Source organism: Macrobrachium nipponense, chromosome 38, assembly GCF_015104395.2.
Source record: "Macrobrachium nipponense isolate FS-2020 chromosome 38, ASM1510439v2, whole genome shotgun sequence".
Lineage (NCBI taxonomy): Eukaryota > Metazoa > Arthropoda > Malacostraca > Decapoda > Palaemonidae > Macrobrachium > Macrobrachium nipponense.
Genome location: NC_061098.1, coordinates 52,391,004 through 52,401,003, shown reverse-complemented (window position 1 = coordinate 52,401,003; position 10,000 = coordinate 52,391,004).

Here is a 10,000-nt window from a genome sequence, read left to right as displayed (position 1 = left end):
ATGTGTTCCAAGTTTTACCCAGTAATGGCTTGTATTTTAAATCACTTTTCTCCATATAAATAAAAACGGTAAAGGGAAAGGATTTTCTAAATGCATGTCATTTCCATGAGAATTCCGACTGTGGTGAAATAGACTTTTTTTAGCATTAATATGACTGGTGGAGAAAAATATTGCCTCTTCATAATTTCAAATTAAATCTCTCTTTGTTAAAGAGTAGCATTTTCACAGTTTTCACAATTTGTTCCTTACTGTCCGGTAGGCAAGACGTGCTACTACATAAATCTGTAGGATAATATGCCATGAACTACAGAAAAATTTCATTGATAAAAATAATATAATAGCATCAGATACTAATAACACATTATCTTAACTTCATCTACATCAACACAAATATAAGCGGACTCTTTTATTGCGAGAGTAATGAATACCAGTTTTCCAATTTCGAGCAACAACGTTTGCCTAAACGTTCGTAAAACCCGAACTATATATTTCTTTTGTATTTTTCACAAAGCGATTTGCATGACAATGCGCATTCTATCTACTCAGTCTTTTGTATATTGCATTACAGGGTTTTGCTCTAATTTCTATTCAAATGTATGAGTACATGAACGAATTAAGTTTTCAAATTGATTCGTATTTATGGAGGTTATTCTAAATCGAAAATTTCATTAAGTGTTGTGAATCAAAACTTTTGGGTGAATGCCAAAATACGTTAAGAAGAGTTTTGGAGTTTTTCTTGTGAAAGCACTTTACAAAAGCACACTAACTAACATACCCACACACACACACACACATACACATATATATATATATATATATATATATATATATATATATATATATATATATATATATATGTGTGTGTGTGTGTGTGTGTGTGTGTGTGTGTGTGTAATAAATACATTTTTAGGAAAAACGGATGTCATCGAGCATCAAATAAGGCTCAAGGACAAACAGAAAGTAATCTATGTACCTTCGTACCGACTTCCTATGAAATTTGAGAATGAGATAACAGAGGAAATAGGTAAAATGCTAAAAGAAGGAGTCATTAGGAAATCAAACAGCCCTTATAATTTTCCGTTAATAGTAGTACCGAAAAAAGATCGAACTTGGCGGATATGCGTCGATTTTCGTCGTTTAAATGAAGAAACAATCCCTGACCGATTCCCAGTACCATGTACTGATGATATCCTATCTCTACTAGGTCAGAGCAAATATTTCACCAGCTTGGACCTACTAAAAGGATTTCATCAGATTCCGTTGGAACAAGAGAGTATCCCATACACTGCCTTCAGCACAGCCAGGGGACATTATGAATTTTTGCGTATGCCTTTTGGTTTACGTTGTGCTCCCATAACTTTTACTAGAATGATAATCATTGTGTTTGGAGACTTGTTAGGAGATATCCTACATGCCTACAATGGACGACCTAGTAATCTTTCCAATACATTAGAAGAACATCTATACGTAAATTAGATGTTAAGTGCTACAAAGACTAAGGCAGCCATAATTTAAGGGTAAAGATAAGTAAGTGTGAATTTTTTAAAACGAACTAGTCTATTTAGGTTTCACGGTTCCTAGTGAAGGTCTTAAAGTAGTCCATGATAAGGTATCGGCTATCCGTAACTTTCCGATACCTACGAACGTCAGGGAATACGGCAATTTTTAGGGTGTAGCGGATACTATAGGAGGTTCATTAGGAAACTACTCCATCATAGCCGCTCCCCTAACCGATCTTATAAAAAAAAGGGCGTAGATTTCATATGGTCTGAAATTCATCAACAGGCGTTCGATAAATTGAAAGATGAACTGTGTAGTTCTCCTATCTTGAAATTTCCTGACTTCGGTAAGGAATTCTTCAATAGCAACAGACGCCTCAGCCTAGGAGTAGGTGGGGTATTGCTTCAACAATATGATAAACAGTTTTTCCCTAAAGCTTTTTATTCACGTAAACTGAGACCTTCCGAAAGTAAATATGCAGTATAGACAAAGGAAGGGCTCGCTATTGTTAATTCACTGGTACATTTTAAATTTATAATATACGGTTATCCCGTCAAGGTTCTCACTGATCATAGCCCCTAACCGACTTCTTTAAAAGGCTTTAGTCACAGCCCTAAGCGAACTCGGTGGCACATGATCATCCAGGACTTTGGCGCGAGGATCGGGTATTTACCTGGGAAAGCAAATATCATTGCTGACGCATTATCACGCAACCCCTCTTCATCTTGTACCGAGCCATTAGCTGAATTAATAGATATCTCAACCTCCACGCCCATTGTTAAAAAACTATATCTTGAACAGGAAGATCTGGGCTGGAGTGCTGAACTATTACAGACGGAACAAAGAAAAGATCCGCAAATAGAAAAAATCATCATTGCGTTAAACGGAAATCCGAAGGAAAAGGAATACATAAAGTATAAGCAGCAGAATTATATCATCAAAGATAATATCCTGTGTAGATCCGTGACGAGGAAAACCCGCAACACACCGCAGTTGAATAACAACCAGGTGGTGGTACCTATCTCACTCATATCCACTGTCTTAAAATGGTTGCATGAAAATCCACTGCATGGACAACCGGGTTATTCCCTAATGTCACAGAAAGCCAAATCCTTATTTTATTGCATACGATGCTTACAGATATAAAAAAGCACATAGCAAATTGTCGCACTTGTCAAGAATACAAAGGGCACACGAAGACACCTGTCAGACCTAGGGGCTTACCCCCGTGCCAAATCAACCTTTGAAAGAGTACACTTAGATTTATTAACAGGATTTTACGAGGTCCAGACAGAGGAAATAAGCACCTCCTAGGAATCATAGATGCTTTGACTCGATATACAGAACTGATAGCGCTTAAAACAAAAACCGCAGTCGAGTGCGCTAGAAAGTTTTACGAGTGCTACATTTGTAAACATGGAATTCCACACACCATTATATCAGACTCGGGCGGGGAGTTCAATAATCATTTCCTTAACTCCTGTGCGAATTCCTTTGCATAAAGAAAATCAATACCATGATCTATCACCCAGAGTCTAATGGGCTAGTGGAAAGGGCAATCGTAAGGTTTTTTAAACATTTTAAGGGGTCACCTTAGGGGGGGCAGACCCCAACTGGGACATTGCCATACCTGCCTGGGTACTAAGACACTTAATCACTCGTATCATGTGTCTATTAAAATGACACCACACGAGGCACTGTACGGTATCCCAGCTAGAACACCTTTCCATGTACTAACGCCTACAACTAATTTATCAAATCCTCTAAAGGATGTTTATGGATGCAAGCATAGGTCGATATAAATATACTTCGTAAGAATCTAGAAGAAGCACAAATAATAATGAAAAGAAATCATGATAAAGAAATCATGATAAAATAGCTAGAACATATGCCGTGGGCGATCAGGTATACATACAAGTATAACGTACGTAAAGGTTTAAAATTATAAACTGACACCTAAGTTTGAAAGGCCCCCCGTTTAACATTTTAGAAATATTAACGGCCAATAGATTTAGGGTTCAAAATGTATCCAAACCCACTGATGTGAGAATAGTTCCATTGGCACATATCAGAATCTAAAGAAAGGTAGATGGAGTGAGGGAAAAAATGGTTGTATTTATGAAACTTGTATAATAATTTATATATATATATATATATATATATATATATATATATATTAATCATATTTGTATGTAAACCTATTCTTTTACACGAGTTATTACATATATTTTACTCATTGCAGGTTTTCAAAAATGAATCTGTTATTGTTAGGAGTGATATTGTGTGTATGGAAAGAGCGCTAAGACGAAAGAAAGATAATTTAATCATGGCTCGATTATCGAGAGAGCGGACGACATTTTTATAGTGTCAAGTAATATAGTCATAGAAGTGGATATGCAGGCCATATTTTTGCCTGAAGATGACGTCCTTAACTTAAAGAATGACCTGATGAGGTTTGCCATTTCGCATAAGGAAATGCACCAACGTAATTTTCATGCTAACTCAGAGATTTCGCTAGCTCAAACCCTAAGCGTCGCGGAAATGTTGTCTTATGACATACAAAATAAAACCGCCGAGGCAGAGGAACTTGCTCGTGACTTGCTGATGTGGTCTGTGCGGCACAATAATCTCGAACGCCGCAACCCGCTTATTCTGGCTGGACTAAAAATCTTAGGGTCTGTTGCGAATCTAGGCTTAGGAATTTCAAATCGCCTTAAGATAAATAATCAAAATAAAAGAATTGAGTTTTTGCAACACTAGACCGAATTACCTTTGTCTGAACTTCGCAGTCAGTTATCTTCAATCAATCAAATAATGAGTATAGTAAACGAACATTCAAATAATATCGATCAGGTTATGGAAGTTCAACATTTGCTGGCTACGTTAGCTTACTATAGTTCGAAAATAGATCATATATGTGTGAAAATATCACATTTTATTGAGAAATCAAAAGATTATGTAGAAGCTATTACGTTAGCGACAAAGGGTGTGTTATCTCCACACCTCATGCCTATTAAAGATCTGACGTTAACTTTGGAAAACGGACGGGAGAAACTAGGTTATATTCCTTTATTAGACGCCCATAAAGTAGAGTTCTATTATAGCCTAATACCAGTCAGCGTTGAAAATTAGAGGATTATGATCACTATACCTTTTGATTCTTCCGATGCTTGGCAATCATACAAAATAGCACCGTTTCCTACTTTCATGACGAATAACTCAAGTCCAGTAATATCCAATTTGACGGGGCATGTTCTGATTTCCTCTGATAGGAAATCATTTACAGTCATTAAAGACTTAGATAAACTCACTCACTGTTCAGAAGCCATGAATAATAAAATTTGTACAGCTGACTCTTTTGAATTCTATCCTATATCAACGGATTCATGTGAGTTATGCATAGTGCTAAACGGCTCTCTCTCTCATACAAGCGAAGGTTGTCTGGGGAAACTTTATCCCTTTTACAGTAATAAATTCAATTACAGAATGAATAATGGCTCCTGGATCCGTTATGACAAAGCCGGTTTCCACGTCGTATGCCCGGATGGGACCACCGCCCATTCCCCAATCTTTGTAGCAGCTGATGGTTGTACGGGGACATCTACAAACTACACCGTCAGAGGGTCAAAATAAAAATTTTGTTTTACTATATATACCTAGCATGTTCGAAATTTGTACTGAAGATTAAATACAAAAAAAAAAATACAGTGACAAATATAATGTTGTCACATTATATATCATATATTAAATAATTATAACATACACATAAACATAAATAAATAACACACCACAGAAAGGCAAGTGTATAAATCTTTGGTCAGCACGCAGGTGTGAAACGTGCAGTGTCGGGAACATAAGTTCGTACACTTTAGTCTCGACCGTGCAAGTACTAGAGCGGCAGCGACCTAATGTTTGTCCAGCGTAGAGTGCGCTATCAAGCTCGTCTATATTAGTAAAATCCAAGTGTATCTTGTTTGTCCTTTCCCGGATGACAGTAGTGGAAACATGATACAGCCACCCATCCCTTGCAAACTGATTTGTCCACACTACCAGGAGCAGCGCACTCCAATAATCTCGTAATTTAATAATAATAATAATAATAGGTCGTCAATAGACTTAAGTCAAGTTAAGCAACATTGGGGCTGGTCAGTCGTTGGATGGGTGACTGCTCTCCTCGGCGTTGATTCCTTGGGAAAGGATCTTTACCATAATTTCCTCAGTCTACTCAGCTGTAAATGAGTACCTATCCCTGATGGGGTAGGGTCCAGCTATGGGTTAAATAGCAAAACTCAGCAATGATGGAAAGAAATGAAGGAATAAACGACAACGACGTAAATGGAACCTCTGGCAACAGAGGAGCTTCGTCCGGCAACCAGGTATTCAACCCAATTGTAGGGGAAGACGGTCAGGTACTTGGAGGTCGTCATCCAGCAACTGATCACCACAACGACAGTAATCAACAGCCTGAGATTGGAGCTACAGAGGCAAAAAGGAAGAAATGGACAAGAGAAGAAAATAAGGAAATATGGAGATGCTACATCAGAAGCAACCCGACGGAGAGAGGATATAGAAGAAGATTGGTCAACATCTGGAATGAGAGGAATAACACCCCCCCAAACAGAGCAGAGGCTGGCAGACCAAGTAAGGAACATAAAGAAAAAGAACTGGCTCTCCCCAACAGAAAGAGAAGAACTGGAAAGGGAAATGTCACACGACAACGAATTACACGAAGACGAACTGAGAGACGATGCCACAGAAGACGACAGGGAGGATGAGGTATCAAACAACGACACACGAAGAAACACCGACGAAGTAACAGAGAGGACGGAATGGGTAGAAAAGATTAGACAATGGATGGAGCCAGATACAGAGAGAACAAAAATCCCCTCCATGAAAGCCCACAACAACAAGAAATTAAGGGAGAAAACAAGTGAGGTTAATGAAATAATGGGCCTAATACACACCACCAGTATCACAGAAACAAATAACTTGACATATGCAGGAGCAAGATTAGAAGCAGAACTGATGGGGATTCGAAACACCAACACCACCGTCACAACCCAACAGAAACCAAAACAGCAACCTCCTTGGAAAAGGCGCCTGGAAAAAGCAAATCATGGTGATGAGATCTGACTTGAGTAAACTGAAAGAGATGGCAGAAAAAAGGCTAAGAAGCAAGAAAACAAGGGAGGAACTCAACGAGAAATACAAAGTACAAGAGAGGGGACTAAACAACACAATAGAAGATGTAAAACAGAGGCTTAAGGCCAAAGCACACAAGATCCAACGGTACATGAACAGGAATAAGGGATACCAACAGAACAAACTATTCGGAACCAACCAGAAAAGACTATACAGCCAACTAAGAGGGGAAGACAACCACCCAGAAATTCCTGAAGCCGAACCAAGTAAGAGACTCTGGAAAACATATGGAGCAATCCGATATCACACACAAACATGCAACATGGCTCCAGGAAGTCAAGGAAGAAGAAACAGGGAGAATAAAACAAAGATTCACAGACATCACGACAGACACAGTCAGACACCAACTAAAGAAAATGCTAAACTGGAAAGCCCCAGGTCCCCGATGAAGTCCATGGATACTGGCTCAAAAACTTCAAGGGCCTACGCCCACGAATAGCAGAACAACTCCAGCATTGTATCTCAAATCACCAAGCACCCAAATGGATGACCACAGGAAGAAACATCCTTAGTACAAAAAGACAAGAGTAAGGGAAATATAGCCAGTAACTACAGGCCTATCACCTGCCTACCAATAATGTGGAAGTTACGAACAGGTATCATCAGTGAAAGGCTATACAACTACCTAGAGGAGACAAACACCATCCCCCACCAACAGAAAGGCTGCAGAAGGAAGTGTAGGGGCACAAAAGACCAGCTCCTGATAGACAAAATGGTAATGAAGAACAGTAGGAGAAGGAAAACCAACCTAAGCATGGCAATGGATAGACTATAAGAAAGCCTTCGACATGATACCACACACATGGCTAATAGAATGCCTGAAAATATATGGGGCAGAGGAAAATACCATCAGCTTCCTCAAAAAATACAAGCGCAACTGGAATACAATACTTACAAGCTCTGGAATAAGACTAGCAGAGGTTAATATCAGGAGAGGGATCTTCCAGGGCGACTCACTGTCCCCACTACTCTTCGTAGTAGCCATGATTCCCATGACAAAAGTACTACAGAAGATGGATGCCGGGTACCAACTCAAGAAAAGAGGCAACAAAATCAACCATCTGATGATGGTTGATTTTGTTGACATCAAGCTGTATGGTAAGAGCATCAAGGAAATAGATACCCTAATCCAGACTGTAAGGATTGTATCTGGGGACATCAGGATGGAGTTTGGAATAGAAAAATGCGCCTTAGTCAACATACAAAAAGGCAAAGTAACGAGAACTGAAGGGATAAAGCTACCAGATGGGAGCAACATCAAACACATAGATGAGACAGGATACAAATACCTGGGAATAATGGAAGGAGGAGATATAAAACACCAAGAGATGAAGGACACGATCAGGAAAGAATATATGCAGAGACTCAAGGTGATACTCAAGTCAAAACTCAATGGCGGAAATATGATAAAAGCCATAAACACATGGGCAGTGCCAGTAATCAGATACAGCGCAGGAATAGTGGAATGGACGAAGGCAGAACTCCGCAGCATAGATCAGAAAACCAGGAAACAAATGACAATACACAAAGCCCTACACCCAAGAGCAAATACGGACAGACTATACATAACACGAAAGGAAGGAGGGAGAGGACTACTAAGAATAGAGGACTGCGTCAACATCGAAAACAGAGCACTGGGGCAATATCTGAAAACCAGTGAAGACAGGTGGCTAAAGAGTGCATGGGAAGAAGGACTAATAAAAGTAGACGAAGACCCAGAAATATACAGAGACAGGAGAAAGACAGAAAGAACAGAGGACTGGCACAACAAACCAATGCACGGACAATACATGAGACAGACTAGAGAACTAGCCAGCGATGACAATTGGCAATGGCTACAGAGGGGAGAGCTAAAGAAGGAAACTGAAGGAATGATAACAGCGGCACAAGATCAGGCCCTAAGAACCAGATATGTTCAAAGTATGATAGACGGAAATAACATCTCTCCCATATGTAGGAAGTGCAATACGAAAAATGAAACCATAAACCACATAGCAAGTGAATGCCCGGCACTTGCACAGAACCAGTACAAAAAGAGGCATGATTCAGTGGCAAAAGCCCTCCACTGGAGCCTGTGCAAGAAACATCAGCTACCTTGCAGTAATAAGTGGTACGAGCACCAACCTGAAGGAGTGAAGAAAAACGATCAGGCAAAGATCTCTGGGACTATGGTCAGAACGGATAGGGTGATACGTGCAAAAAACAGACCAGACGTGACGTTGATTGACAAAGTCAAGAAGAAAGTATCACTCATTGATGTCGCAATACCATGGGACACCAGAGTTGAAGAGAAAGAGAGGGAAAAAATGGATAAGTATCAAGATCTGAAAATAGAAATAAGAAGGATATGGGATATGCCAGTGGAAATCGTACCCATAATCATAGGAGCACTAGGCACGATCCCAAGATCCCTGAAAAGGAATCTGGAAAAGCTAGAGGCTGAAGTATCTTCGGGCCTCATGCAGAAGAGTGTGATCCTAGAAACGGTTACACATAGTAAGAAAAGTGGATGGACTCCTAAGGAGGCAGGATGCACCCGGAACCCCACACTATAAATACCACCCAGTCGAATTGGAGGACTGTGATAGAGCAAAAAAAAAAAAAAATAAATTAAAAAATAAATAAATAAATTAATAATAATAATAATAATAATAATAATAATAATAATAATAATAATAATAATAATAATAATACTGTTAAAAACAATGGCAGAATTAAGCGAATTTATTTTATATAATGTTTGTTCTATTTTCCTTACCAGGGAATTGTAAGGAAAATAGAACAAACAATATATAAAATCAACTCGCTTAATTCTGCCATTCTTTTTAACAGCATTTGCCTAAAAGAGGGTCTTCTACCAAAATAATAATAATAATAAACTTCCAATGCCATTTTCATTTCCCCCTGATAGCTCCCTTGCAAATCTTACAGCGAAGTTGCCTGAATGCCTGGAAGGAGGAAAAAAGAATAATCTGAAATCGCTGGTCATTTATTTTTTCATGACTTTTCGAACGAGAGCAATCTGCCATAATCAAAAGAAAACAGGAATTGAGGACATTCCTGATTGCTGTTGGAGAGAAAAGTGTGCTCTCAATCATTCGGTTCTTATCAGAGGAATTTCATGGAATCGACTTGAACTCTACTTTCATGACTACAGAGATTGATTTTATTTCAGTTTTAAAATTCTAGAATCACGAAGATGTGGGAGGAACGTGATTCTATCTTTTCGTTGATGGCATGTATGTCGTCTTGTGCATACCTAATAAGGTGTGATCAATTACATCATAAATGAGAATGT